Below are 15,731 nucleotides of genomic sequence, written 5' to 3' on the forward strand. Positions count from 1 at the left end.
CAATTTTAAAAAGATAGATTGAAAATATTCATATATGGAAACTAAACAAATTTCTAAGTAATCCATGATACACAGAATGAATCCCAAGGGAAATTAATAATTTCTTAAACAAATTGCCAATGAAACATTTGACATATCAAAATTATAAAATAACATTAAAGCAGTATTTCTAATGTAATCTATAGCCTCAAATATATATCTCAAATATATATCTACATTTATAGTCTCAAATATATATCTACATAGGTATCTATATAGATGTAGACATATATTAGATAAGAAGGATGGCTGAAAATCAATGAGCTAAGCCATCATCATAAGAAGTTAGATAAAAAATAACAATTTAACCCAAAGAAACAAAAATAATAAAGTTTAAAAAGAAGTTAAATAGAATAGAAACATACAATAGAGAGATCACCAAAGCCAACAGTTCATTCTTGGAAATGACTAAACTGAATTCATCCCTGGCAACACTGAGATTGAAGTGAAGGCACAGATAGAGTTGATCCTTGAACAACATAGGTTTGAACTGCGTAGGTCTGCCTGAACATGGATTTTTTTTCCATAAAGACGTTACTGTAAATATATTTTCTCTTTCTTGTGATTTTCTTAACATTTCCTTTACTATTTTACTTCATTGTAAGAATATAGTATATAATACATAGAACATCCAAATTACGTGTTACTTGACTGACTGTTGATGTAATCTGTAAGGCCTCTAGTCAACAGTGGGCTATTAGTAGTTACATTTTTAAGGAGTCAAAAGTTATATGTGGATTTTCAACTGCACAAGGGTTTGGTGTCTCTAACCCTCCATGTTGTTCAAGGGTCAACTATGAACAGTACTAGAAATCTTAAAAGGAAGACATCCTTATGGTTCTTTCAGATGTTAAAAGGAAAAAAGAAGATACTGCCAACCACTTCATGCTAATAAACTTGAAAACCTAGATGAATTGGAAATTTCCTTTAAAAAAAAACTGACACCAGAAATAATTCAGCAAATCTGAATAGTCCTTTGTATTAGATAAATTTATTACTAAAGATCTTCACACACTTCCAGGTCTAAATGGCTTCACTTGTAAGTTTTACCAAGCATTTAAGGGCAAAATTGCCAATTTTATAGAAACTTTTCAAAAAAAACAGCAGAGGAGACTCATTATTTTGTTACTATAATGTTATTTAGTTATTACAATGTAGATTCTGTTAAGTATAACTGACATTTCTGTTTACAATGCTTTGGAAAGGATGACTGCATATCCTTTCAGTGTTATTCTGGGGTATTATTAAACCCACTCAAGGAATATTTCATTGTCTAGGAGACGAACTTGTATTTCACTTAAAATTTACTAATTAAGGCCTAGACTCTGTGAGTTGCTAATTGATATGTAGATTTTTGCTCAGCAGGGATGTGAATGCTTTCTGTGAAGTAGAACAGAGCCCTGCAGGACATTAACCATTTTTGTATATTTATCCCTGTCTTATTCTAGAGTTCTTTCATTAGTGTAACTTCTCTGATTTCCTTGGACTAGCTTTACTCAGTGGGTAAAATCAATCTTGACTGATATTTGATATATGTTCAATCTATATTTGTCTTAGATTCATGATTCTAATTTTTTTAAATATACTTGGAAATAACAAAATCTGATAATTAAGGAATTTATTAAGAAATTTAAAAAATAGTAAAGCAATCACAGTCATGAACATAGATTTTTAAATCCTTCAAAAAATATTATCAAATAGCACCTGTAATGTATAAAATGAATAATCAAGTTAGGTTATTCCAGGAATGCAAGGCTGACTTAACAACTGGAAATCAGTCAATGAATTCACCATATAAACCAAATAACAAAGACAAAAGCATAGGACCATTGCCAATGATGCAGCAAACATCCTACTTTCAGTGTGAGTTGATGAAATCTTTTCATCTGAGTTTAAAGACACGATAAAAATGCTTGAAATCATTACTTCTGTTCAACCAGTAGAGAAGGCAAGAAAAATAAATAAATGTATAAGTTAGGGAAAGGAAGAAAGAAACCTATTATTATTTGAAGATTATAATTGTATAAATAGAAAACACAAAACAAATCTACAAACTTCTTAGAATTAATGGTAAGTTTTGTAAAGTTTCTGGATACAAGGTTAATGTAGAAAAAAGTTTTATTTATGTATTCCCAGAAAGAGAAAGGGATCCAGGCTGACTTTCACTTTCATGTTGACCAACCTTGAACAAATTTTCTAACCTCTCTTGTCCCAGTTTGCCCTTTAAAATAGGGATGATAATATTGAATTTTATAGATAATAAACCATGTTTTCCATACTTTAACATCTTTGAAATTATGTGTCTCCCAGTGGATGTTGTCTTGGATTTGATGAATGTAAGGTAATTTTGAAGATTAAGTGAATAAATAAATATAAGGTATGCCTGGCACTTAACAAATGTTCAATAAACGTTAGCTATAATTATAGTTTTCTTACATTATGTTTTCTAACAAGTTATTGTTTGCATAAAGCTTCTGGTTTTTTATAAATTGACTTTATAGCACTAACTCAAAAAAATTTTATTATTTCTAGTATCTTTTTTTTTTAATTTTTTTTTCAACGTTTTTTATTTTTGGGACAGAGAGAGACAGAGCATGAACGGGGGAGGGGCAGAGAGGGAGGGAGACACAGAATCAGAAACAGGCTCCAGGCTCCGAGCCATCAGCCCAGAGCCTGACGCGGGGCTCGAACTCACGGAGTGCGAGATCGTGACCTGGCTGAAGTCGGACGCTTAACCGACTGCGCCACCCAGGCGCCCCTATTTCTAGTATCTTTTTTGTTAATTCTCTTGGATTTCCCAAGAATATACAAGTGACCCTTGAACAACACAGGTTTGAACTGCATGGGCCTGTTATATACAGATTCATTTTTTAATACAATACTGTAAATGTATTTAGTCTTCCTTATGATTTTCTTAACATTTTCTTTGCTCTAGCTTGCTTTATTGTAATAATTCATTATATAATAAATAACATTTAAAATGTGTGTTAACTGACTGTTTATGTCATCCATAAAGTTTCCAGTCAACAGTGAGCTATTAGTAGGTAAGTTTTTAAGGAGTCAAAAGCTATACACAAAATAAGCCAGTCAGAGAAACACGAATACCATATGATCTCACTTATATGTGGAATTTAAAAAACAAAACAAATGAACATGGTGGGGGGTGAGGGGGAGAAGAGAAGCAAACCGAAAAACATACTCTTAACTATAGAGAACAAACTGATGGTTACCAGAGAGGAGGTGGGTAGGGGATGGGTGAAATAGGTGAAGGGGATTAAGGAGGGCACTTGTGATCACACTGGGTGTTCTATGTAAGTAAAGAATCACTAAATTCTACACCTGAAACTAATATTACACTATATGTTAACGAACTGGAATTTAAATGAAAATTTGGAAAAAGGGAAAGTAAGTTATATGCAGATTTTCAACTGCACAGGGAGGTCAGCATCCTCCTCATTGTTCAAGGGTCAACTGTATATGTATCAACTAATTAGGATATTTTTACATCTCACTTATTCTTCTTACGTGTTACTTTTTAAGTACCTTAAGAACAATTACAATAACAATAGCAGTGATAGCAATAATAATAATGACAATAATGAAAGCCAACACTAATGCAGAACTTACTGTATATAACAGATACTCTTCTAAGCATTTTAAATATGGACATGCTCGCATTTTTCTTTTTAAGGGCAATAGTTAAATTATAGTACACCAGCTCAGTGGAAGACATCCATTCAAAATATTTATTATACAGGGTATACAACATTGATAATTACATATTGCATACCATTAAATGCACAATTTTATTTTATTTTATTTTATTTTATTTTATTTTATTTTATTTTATTTTATTTTATTTTATTTTCAATATATGAAGTTTATTGTCAAATTGGTTTCCATACAACACCCAGTGCTCATCCCAAAAGGTGCCCTCCTCAGTACCCATCACCCACCCTGCCCTCCCTCCCACCCCCCATCAACCCTCAGTTTGTTCTCAGTTTTTAAGAGTCTCTTATGCTTTGGCTCTCTTCCACTCTAACCTCTTTTTTTTTTTTTCTTCCCCTCCCCCATGGATTTCTGTTAAGTTTCTCAGGATCCACATAAGAGTGAAACCATATGGTATCTGTCTTTCTCTGTATGGCTTATTTCACTTAGCATAACACTCTCCAGTTCCATCCATGTTGCTACAAAGGGCCATTTTGCATTCTTTCTCATTGCCACGTAGTACTCCATTGTGTATATAAACCACAATTTCTTTATCCATTCATCAGTTGATGGACATTTAGGCTCTTTCCATAATTTGGCTATTGGGGTACAAGTGCTATAAACATTGGGGTACAAGTGCTATAAACATTGGGGTACAAGTGCCCCTATGCATCAGTACTCCTGTATCCCTTGGGTAAATTCCTAGCAGTGCTATTCCTGGGTCATAGGGTAGGTCTATTTTTAATTTTTTGAGGAACCTCCACAGTTTTCCAGAGTGGCTGCACCAATTTGCATTCCCACCAACAGTGCAAGAGGGTTCCTGTTTCTCCACATCCTCGCCAGCATCTATAGTCTCCTGATTTGTTCATTTTGGCCACACTGACTGGTGTGAGGTGATATCTGAGTGTGGTTTTGATTTGTATTTCCCTGATGAGGAGCGATGTTGAGCATCTTTTCATGTGCCTGTTGGCCATCTGGCTGTCTTCTTTAGAGAAGTGTCTATTCATGTTTTCTGCCCATTTCTTCACTGGATTATTTGTTTTTCAGGTGTGGAGTTTGGTGAGCTTTTTATAGATTTTGGATACTAGCCCTTTGTCCGATATGTCATTTGCTAATATCTTTTCCCATTCCGTTGGTTGCCTTTTAGTTTTGTTGGTTGTTTCCTTTGCTGTAAATGCACAATTTTAAAGACACAATTATGCCTATGGTATGATTATAGATGTTTAAAATTTATGCGCCTGAAAAAAGGACAGAAAGAAACATAGAGAATGATTTGTTAGGAAAGAATTCTAGATTTTTCGCTTCTTTTTTAAATTGTTTTTTAATGTTTATTTGTATTTTGAGAGAGAGACAGAGACAGAGACAGAGACAGAGACAGAATTTGAAGCAGGCTCCAGGCTCTGAGCTGTCAGTAGAGAGCCCATCACCGGGCTTGAACTCACGAGCCATGAGATCATGACCTGACCTTAAGTCAGATGCTTAACCAATTGAGCCACCCAGGTGCCCCTGGATTTTTTGCTTCTAAATTTATCTTTTTTTGTGTGATAAAATTAGGCAATAATATTTTATAATTTCTTAATGGTTTATAATCTAAGGATACAATCTATACTTAACATGGTAAAGATTGGGAAGAACTTCCCAATTTGCTGCAAATACAAAATTTCTCTGAGAAAACAGTGTAATGCTCTTATTGTTACATTTGACCTTTTTAATATATTAAAGGTGGAATTAGGAATTGAAGTTCTTGGAAGCAGTAAAATAGTTGTGGACAGAATAGAAAAAGAAAGTCTCAAGAAGAATTAATGATAATGCAACACCTCCCCCAAATAGGTCAGTCTCAAATATTATAAATGAGCTAATATCTAACAGTGCTAATATTATTAAATAATATTAGTATTTAATAATATCTATTAATTAGAAAATGGCTACTGTAATCATAGAAAATGTTCACATTGTTATGTTATTTGAGCGGTAGTACTTTCACCATGAATGTTAGCGGTATATCGGGTGCCACATTACATCAAAAGTTCTACCCTTATTGAGCAAATACTATCTACTATGATACTTTGCAGCTACATATTTGAGTCTCTGTTGATCTTTTATATATGTGTAGAAGTTCATGGATTGTTGATCCAATTCAAACACATAAAACCTTTTATTGAGAAATATTTGATATATATCACAGTATAAGTTTAAGGTGTACCGCATGATGGTTTCATTCACATATATAGTAAAATAATCACCACAATAAATTCATCAATAACATCCATCTTCTCATAGATACAATAAAAGAAAAGAAAAAAGAAAGGGAAAACTTTTTCTCCTTATGATGAGAACTCTTAGGACTTACTTTTTTTTTTAATGTTTATTTATTATTGAGAGACAGAGAGAGAGAGAGACAGAGCATGAGCATGGGAGGGGCAGAGACAGGAGGAGACACAGAATCCCAAGTAGGCTCCAGGCTCTGAGCTGTCAGTACAGAGCAACGCAGGGCTCGAACTCACAAACTGCAAGATCATGACCTGAGCCAAAGTAGGACACTTAACCGACTGAGCCACCCAGGTGCTCCAGGGTTTACTTCTTAACAACTTTCCTATATAACGTACAGCAGTGTTCACTGTAATCATATTGTACATTACATATATACTATCTTTTTTCTAATAGTGTAACCAAGGGGTAAGGTTTCATGTCCCTTTAAAAATAAGATCCTCCACTGCTTTAAAAGTGATTTCCCTGGATTAGGTTCAAAAGTAGTTCAAGTTCAGTTTGAAATAAGGTAGAAACTGCTATCTGCTTATATTTTTGTACATTCTTTAACTGTAACATAACATATAAATAGTGAATTTTCTATATTTTTTATAACTAAAGTTCAGAACAGAATGATGGGCTTTGGTAACCTATTTTTTATTTTGTTTATAATGGAGACCATGGTGCACATGTAGGAAAATATTTTACACAATATTATAGCATGTATTATTTAACTGCTTCTTTTTATTGATTCAGTTTGATATCTATCACTTGGTCTTTCACTTCCTTAAATAAGTGAATATTTAATGAGAGAATATAAATCCTTTGGGAATCTTTTCTAAACTTCCTTTTAAGCCTCTCCTGAATTGTATTTACTAGAAGAATGAAGGACAGTAATTGAGTCTTCTGAGAACTTTCAATGTACAGCTTTACTTAACTAGAGACTTTCTGTTTTTAGGTCAAGTATTTATGTATATTTTGAATTTCTGGTTTACACTTTTGACCCATGTCAATTATAAGCTAAGTTTCCATTCCATTGCAAATAATGGGGCGTTCAGTTTGGAACGAGTATTTTTCTAAAGATAGAGACCATTTTTTATTTTATTTTTATTTATTTTTATTTTTTATTTATTTTTAATTTTTTTAAATATGAAATTTAATTTCAAATTGGTTTCCATACAATACCCAGTGCTCATCCCAAAAGGTGCCCTCCTCAATACCCATCACCCACCCTCCCTTCCCTCCCACCCCCCATCAGCCCTCAGTTTGTTCTCAGTTTTTAAGAGAGAGACCATTTTTTAAACAGATTTAGGATTGGCAGTTATATTTTCTCTTTGAACTTAGTATATGTCCCGCCACTCCTTTTTCTTTCTAACCTGGCTTCCCTTTATCATCAGTGGTAATTATAAACTTCTGAAAAGGAAAGGTACCTAATAATAAAACATAGACTTGATGTTTTAAACTTATCTTGTTTGATTACTTCAGGTTTAATTATAAGTTATTTCATCTGCCTAAGCACAGCTAACTGTTATTAAAAATGGGAAGTAACGAGTGCCTTATCCAGGAAAAAATCTAGATTAATCAGTTTAGTCCCATTAATTTTGAGTATCCTTCTATATGCGAAGCTTCCTACCTCTCCTCAATTTTTTCTTAATAAAATTATATTTTCCACATGAGAAACAAATGTTGCTAGGTATTGTTTTAAATATCATATTTTCTAAATGTTAGAAATAGATCACCTGGGCATTTATTGCTTTGGCATATTTTTACAGTTTTCCTACTAAATTGTATCATTAGCTAGATGAGAGGAGAGATCACTTTTCTCTTGGTGACTGCAGACGTCACAGTATATATAATATTGCAGAGGCATTTACTAGGCATTCAATAAATATTTGTTGAGAGGCACCTGGGTGGTTCAGTCGGTTGAGTATCATTCTCTTGATTTCGGCTCAGGTGGTGATCCCAGGGTCATGGGATAAAGCCCCGCATCAGGGTGCACTCTGAGTAGAGCCTGCTTAAGATTCTCTCTCTCTCTGTCCTTCTGCCCCTCTCTCCTGCTCCTTCTAAATACATACATACATACATACATACATACATACATACATACATACATACATATTTGTTGAATTAAGTTGAGGTGACTTAGTCATCTCCTTAAATTTGTCAGAGGATGATTGATTTAAAAGCCATCTTTTACAGCAGTCTAGAGCCCTACTATTCATTGTCACCATAGATAAAATAGTTATTGGAATATGAGGTAGTATATAATAGAAAATAAGGCAGCAATATAACTAAAAGGACCTCATGCACTGTTGTGTTATGGGCATCATCTCTTTTTATCTGTGTGCAGATATTAATATAAGTTAGCATTGACTATTCACAGAAAGAAAAGTGAACACATGGGAGATAATTCATTGGCAACTACTGAATCTTAAAGTCAAAATCCTTCTATATTGCTTAGTGGAGATTTTAAATTAAATAACATTGGATACTTAAGAATTTTACCTGTTAATAATTCATATGTGAATTAATTACTAAGGCATATATTTAGATCAGGTGTGTGGATTTTGCTTCAGCCATTTATTGTACCATCTGCTAAGATATCTTACACTTTGTTATAGTTCATCGAACTATAGTCTGTCAAAATTCAATAAACCATCATTGACAAGACAGTTGATGATATTAAAGAATTATTTTTTTAGGTGTGATAATTGTATTGTGGTTGTATTTAAAAAGAAAAAATGAGTTGGGGCGCCTGGGTGGCGCAGTCGGTTAAGCGTCCGACTTCAGCCAAGTCACGATCTCGCGGTCCGTGAGTTCGAGCCCCGCGTCGGGCTCTGGGCTGATGGCTCGGAGCCTGGAGCCTGTTTCCGATTCTGTGTCTCCCTCTCTCTCTGCCCCTCCCCCGTTCATGCTCTGTCTCTCTCTGTCCCAAAAATAAATAAAAAACGTTGAAAAAAAATTTTTTTTAAAAAAAGAAAAAATGAGTTTTCTGCCTTAACTTACTGAAATATATACAGATTAAATAGTATATCTGGGATTCCTTCAACATAATCACAGTGAGGATAAAGAGGTGGGTGAAAGTACAGATGAAAAGATTAGCTTTGAATTGACAAATGTTAAAGCTGAGTGGGAGGAATACTAGGCTGAGTCTCATTCTTCATTTGACTGTATCCAAAGGAAGGAAGTCAGACAACCCATGAATTACAGAACCTCTATTTAATATTATTGAGAAAAACAGACCTGATGGGCATGAATTAATCATCTTTGACACCTGTAAAATTTACTGGTTAGTTTTTTAGGAAAGCATTTTACATTTTTTCTCAAGTTCATATTATGAAAACCCATATAATAAGAAAAGTATATTTTGACATGAAACCCAGTTTAAAAAACCACTTGGAAACCAATTTGAAAACCTAGAGGAAAAAGTACTTTATTTTCTATTGTGATACACAAGTTTACCTTTCATACATATTTTATGTGTGTCTACTTTAAACCAAACTCTATTAGAAACCCAGTCATCTGTTCTTTAAAATAAACTTAGTTTTCATCTTTTAAAAGCTGATGTTTTGGGTTACCTGGGTGGCTCAGTCGGTTAAGTGTCCTACTTCAGCTGAGGTCACGATCTCATGGTTTGTTATTTCCAGCCACACGTTGGGGTCTGTGCTGACAGCTCAGAGCCTGGAACCTGCTTTGGATTCTGTGTCTCCTCTCTGCTCCACCCCTTCTCTCATTCTCTCTCTCTCTCTCTCTCTCTCTCTCTGTCTCTGTCTCTTTCTCCTTCAAAAATAAACATTAAAAAAAATTTTAAGCTGATGTTTCTTTTAGAGCTGAAATTACAGAATCTCAAATTAGTACACTTCTCTATTCCATTTATAAAATTAGAGGACTTTGAAGAATTAAGAATGGCTATCTATCATATTTGGTGCCCATTAGATCACTATAGTAATTTAGACCCATAACACCCATGTGCAAGAACAAATTTAATCCAGATTGAACGCAAATTTCATTTCTTATGAGTATGCCCAGTACTTTAAGTTTGTTCATTTATATTACTTTGTCCTACTTTACACAACATTTATGTACTAATTTATTTAATTGAACTCATTTATTAATGGTGTTGACACATGAGTTTCTAATGCTGGCCTGATACTGCATGATCAACCTTTACTCCTACTGGAATTTTTAAATTTTTAAAGCTTTTTTTTAATTGATGCTCTCTTTGTGTCTCTTATGCTTTTAGCGGCCATATATTTTTCCTTTTCTCTTAAGCACTTCACCACCCAACTCTACACTGCTGTAGTATAACGCCTTTGTTCCTTTGTATGATTGTGATACACCAAGGATTTGTGCGATTGTTGTAGCTCTTTTCTTCTCCGCCGCTCACAGACCGTATGGTGTCACCAACATCAACTTGCTTGCCATTCCCAGATAATCGCGTTTTCCTATGAATGGGTAAACTTTTTGCTTTTCCTCTCAGTTTTATCTTGAGTAAATGTAAATTCTACTTACCTATCCAATTTCAGCTTTTTAAAAAAGCTTCCTGAGTCATCATTTCTTATTCTGCTCACTAATCTTTTTTCTTAGCATTTGGAATCCTCAGACAAGCTGTTTATGGGTAGCCGTTCATGTGAGGTGAACCGTAATGAGGACAATGTCCTCACTGTAACAGGGGAAGAAGACCAAGGTGAAACTCCACCTCCCATTGGAAATCATGGAGTCACCTTCTACAAAACAGTGAGTCTATATTTTACTCAGTTACATGCTCTTTCTCCTTTATTACTTTGTACTGTAACAATATATGAGGACACACATAATTACGAACTTGCCCTTATGACTTTTTACCACCTAATTTTTGCAGAATATTAACAACAACAATAATAATAAACAATGTTACCGAGCAGTTATTCTGAGTTGGACACTTTTCTGAGGGCTCCATACATATTATATGATGTCATGTGATTTAATTCTAAAGTACCAATTACTGAATGTATTACTAAATATGTCACTGTTACCATTTTGCACAGCTGGTAAGTTGTAGAGTGAGAATTCAGACATAAGTATCTGACCTCAAGGCCTGAGCAGTTTTAACCACTATGATATATGGTCTTTTTTAAAAAATACAATTAAGACAATGTATTTGTTCGTGATGCTGAAGCAACCATTTGAAAAATGTTAAATTAATCCAAACCAGATTGTTCTTTATTGAGGTAAAAAATAATTACATTATTTTCCATTTAAATAATTTTGTACTGCTGACACAATGTGAAAATTAGTTGTCATAAACACCTATTTAGGTGATACTCTTTCTTTCTCTTTTTTAGCATCATTGCCCTCTTCTCTTTCCTCTTTTTCTTTAAATTTCAAGTGCATTCTTTTGCCTAGTTTAAACATTAATTTCTTCAGAAAGTACACACACACACACACACACAGAAATGTTAATTGGAAAGGAGATTGGATTGGTTACATGAACACAAATTATTTTTATAAATTAGATTGTTTGCAGCTTTTTTTAAATTTAGGAATAATAATGAATTTTAGAAAGCAAAAACTTTGAATTTATGAAGAGTCTTACTAATCTCCATCCTGTGAGCTGATTCAAAGTCATGTAGTGAAAGCTTTTGTAGGTGACCTAGCATCTGAGGTACAGGTGTCTGATGCCCTTGTCACATGCTGTCATCTCACCTCTGACCCTAGCTACAGCAGTACCGAACAGCCCTAGGCACACTGACAGTGTTCTGCCAGAAGCATGAGCTGTGCATTCCTCCATTCTTCTTCCCTGAGGCTTTCTCTGAAGCCAGCGGACCTCACTCAGCCCTTATGCCAGGAAAGCCTGAAAGGGTGAGGGAGTCACTGCCACCTGCAACAGCCCTCAACTAATGGGAAACAGGGTATTGTGAATAAAGGCACCAGCCTGACATCCTTCAGATAAGCAATTTTAAGGCACTTTCTACAGAGCTCCTCAGAGAATGCCCAGGAGAATTGATCCTCAGTTGCCCAGGTCATTAATGAACTCAATAGCATTATTGGTTTTTCTTTCCCTCTCTCATTCCCCACACCTCCTTCACTCTGTTTCCTAGGATTCACCTCCCAAAGAAATTACCTACAGCCAAGTTCATATTTTAGACTGTTTAGGGACAACATAAACTGAGACAGGAATTTGGAACTGAATGTTCAGATAATTTACATAACCCAACATTCTTTTGAACTCTGCATTTTAATTTCAAAATTTCGATGATTCTCTTTGATAATCTTTTTAGCCCTATATACATGTTACATAGTGACATGATTTGTCTGTTTCCGGGAGATGATATACGTAGGTATACCTGAAGTGTACACTTTCATGCTTCAAATCTGTATTGAAAAGTAAAAGCTTTTGAAATCATTGGGAAAACATGTTACTATATGTTTACCTCCTCCAACTATGCACAGTTCACTTGTTAAAATCCAATGATAAGGGAAGGGATGTGTTTCTTCAACTTGACATTTTATTCTGCAGGATGTTATTTTTTCCAGGAATTCTGTTTTATGGGACTACATTAAGAAAGTGTTGACTTGATATCTGTCAGTGTAGGTTTCCTTTACTACTTTCTTTTTTTCTTTTTCTTTTTCTTCTTCTTCTTCTTCTTCTTCTTCTTCTTCTTCTTCTTCTTCTTTTTTTTTTTTTTTTGTCTTTTTCAGGTCAAAAACCAGTGTGTTCAGGAAAATCTCCAAGTGGTTACCAGTGGATTAGCAGTATCACAGCCCATTTTCTCTCATTCAGTGGATAAAGTATTCCAAGTGCAGTTGCTCAAGCCTTTTCTTTTCTCCAAGGTGCTAATCTAGTTAAGTACTTAGTGGTAAGGAACCTGCTTTTAAAATTCAGAAAAGGAATAAACAGGTTTATTTATTTTTCTTTATTCTAAGCCTCCCCAAAATCTATGAATGTCTGGTATTAAATGACCTTTAGTGATGAAAATCAACTGTCTGGTGATATGAGTTTATTTGGAAATTCATTAACACCAGGGTGGTAGGGAGAAAAAGGAAAACCTGTGGATTTAAATTACCTCTGAGATGTATTGAAAAGCTTTATGCAAATACCCACAGCTCCTTTCTAGAGCCAGCTCTCCTAGATGCCTGTGTGCGTGCACGCCAGCCGTGTTGTCTGCTTCCTAAAATGCTTTTGTTAACACCATAATTTTAAATTAAGTTTTTCAGAAAGCTGTTCCTGCTGTACATTTTGGCATCTAAGATTAGGTCAGTGGCCATAAATCTCATTTATGTACTTAATGCAAAGGAGATACTGCTGTCTTGGGAATCATGTGAGCCAGATCCCTTACTTTGCCCCTCTTACAAGATATTGACATATAAAACAAAATGCTCCCATTTTGTTTTGCATCTTTCTTCATTTAAAACTTTAAATAAAGAATGTTTATGCAGGGTTCTTTTTCATTCATAAAAATGGAAATCACCCTCAGCGTCTGCATGAGTAGGCTTGTATTCTTGTTCACGAATTCACATGATAGATTGGCCCATAAAACCTTTACATTTGGCTTGTGCAGCTGAGTTCATGGCTGAATACAGAATGATAAAGAAGCTTTAGCATTTTGCGGAAAGAAAAGAAATCAGGCCTTCTAGATGGCCCTTAAGCTAGCTTTTAACTGCCTGGAAATCAGCTAGAAACATATAATCAAACTTGCCATTAGAAGTACTGCGTTTAGTGCAAATCTGTGGAGCATAATCTGTAAATTAATGCAAAGGGATTTTTTGACATTTATTTGGTTTTCATTATATTTCATGGAAGTCTGCCAATCCAAACATATTTTTGTTATTTTTTGTTTCTTTTTTCTTTTTTACCTTTCTATCCATCAGAAGTTAAAATAGAAATGATGGATTGTGTCACTGGCCAGTCCAGCAGCCTATTTCTTTCAACACATTACTGTTGTATTTACTGTTTTAGCTATATTGTTTTCAATTTCTGGCAAAATAGTCGGTTTTTGATCCTGGGTAGAAAATGTCAGTGCTCACATTTCCTGTGGGGTTTTGGCCTTTTTGTGAAAAGGTAGGAGAGAGCTAAATGAATTATGATGCTGTCATCTGAAGAAACCACAGTGTATTTCTTTGCCAAATTTTAGCAAGAACAGAGCTGATCATCTGCTAGTGTAAACCTTTCCTTGAACCCTACCCGTGGTTCACTCAGGCTTCTGCCTGTTCTCTTTCATGCTGTGAGAACGTAGCCCACAGAAGTCCTTTTAACCTTCCCTTCCCAAGGTTAATTGATTTAATAACCCCCAAAGAAGATAAATTTTGCCAGAGGAATTCAGAAGTCTACATTTAAGAATTTAGAATTTCACAAGTTAGCTGAAGTAATATTAAAATTAAGACTGAGTTGCTTCTTAATGTTTATTACTGTCTTGAAAGCTGACACTCCTCCCATCCTTCACAACTCTATCTCCCTGTATTTTATCGAATAACAAATATTGCCAGATAGCATTTGTGTGTTATAATCTTAGAAGTCAATACATCCTGGATGTGAATAATTGCTAGCACACACTGTAGTCATCTGATACTGTACTTTGCCATGCTTAAGTCCTCCCCAGTGACCATTAATTTATACTTTTCTAATATATTTCACTGACCCCCAAGGAAGTGTCTTTGCTTGCACTTAACGGCATTACGTTCCCACCTATTTGGAATAAATCTCAATATTAAGGATTGTGACCTATGAGGATTCTTCAGCTTAATTTTTTAGCAATCATTTTGGAGCACTAGTTTCAAATAACTTTTCAAGACTTAACTTTGATTTATCTTCCTTGATAAATTATTTTAAGTCTTTGTTTCCTCTTATCACCTATTTCTTTCATCACCTTTTCTTCTTTTGACCAGCTGTATCCTAGGACTCCTTCTTTTCATAACCTTCATTGAGCAAACACTTTCTTAGTATCTATCCTGTGCCAGGAACTGTGCTAAATGCTGGGCGTACCACAGAGAAGGAAACGGACCTGTTGTCTGCACTCACAGGATTTAGAGTCTAGTGAAAATAATACCCATAACAAAATAGGTATGAGAGGCAGAGAGACAGAGAGAGAGCAATGCACCTGACCTAGATCTCGGGGGGATTCAGGTGTCTTGGGAGTTATCAGGTGAAGATAGGAGAAAGAAGGAGAAAAATGCTGCCTTGTCAAAGACAACAAATAGCCTTATGAGATCTAGAAACAAGAGAGAGTATGATGCCACAGAGGGCCAGAAGGCAGACAAGGGAGGCAGAAAATTTTGAACATAAGTCAACCTACAAGCATGTGTTAAGTGTGTATTATGTGCGGTACTATGTCATGCCATTGAGATGTAAAGACAACTAAGGAATAGGTCCTGCCTTCAGAGAGCTTACAATCTACTGGCAAGAGTGTGTATTCAATTTGTATTTAAGGATTAAGATGAAGGTTTTTTTGCAGAAAAATAAAAAAAGCTTTGGAGATTGTTCAAAGACTTGTACTTTTATCCCATGAAGACTCTTCCAGCCACCTCACCCTGCCTTAGCTGCATAGAAGGCAGTTGCTTGAAAACTGTCCTGGGTATGTTTTTTCCCAGATATGACAGCCTCCACCTTTTCACAATCAGGAAATAAGAAACTCAATATCATTTTTCCACAACGTATCCCTAACTTTATCCCAGTGAGTGGAAGTTTCGATGGTTCCTGTGATGCGAAGATAAATGAACTAACCAGAGCAGCCTCCTAAGTTTAGGAGGGTTTAATAAAC

The 15,731-nt window shown here is 34.9% G+C and overlaps 1 protein-coding gene across 4 annotated transcripts in view; it reads left to right on the forward strand.

The window, feature by feature from the left end:
• Positions 1-15,731, forward strand: part of DPH6 (diphthamine biosynthesis 6) — a 444,382-nt gene that overhangs the window by 185,966 nt on the left and 242,685 nt on the right. For all 4 annotated transcript variants that reach the window (XR_009264244.1, XR_009264246.1, XR_009264245.1 and 1 more), the window contains exon 9: positions 10,582-10,731. The gene's annotated coding sequence lies outside the window, so the exon portion shown is untranslated. The remainder of the gene's footprint in view (positions 1-10,581; positions 10,732-15,731) is intronic.

This window comes from Neofelis nebulosa, chromosome 7 (assembly GCF_028018385.1).
Source record: "Neofelis nebulosa isolate mNeoNeb1 chromosome 7, mNeoNeb1.pri, whole genome shotgun sequence".
NCBI lineage: Eukaryota > Metazoa > Chordata > Mammalia > Carnivora > Felidae > Neofelis > Neofelis nebulosa.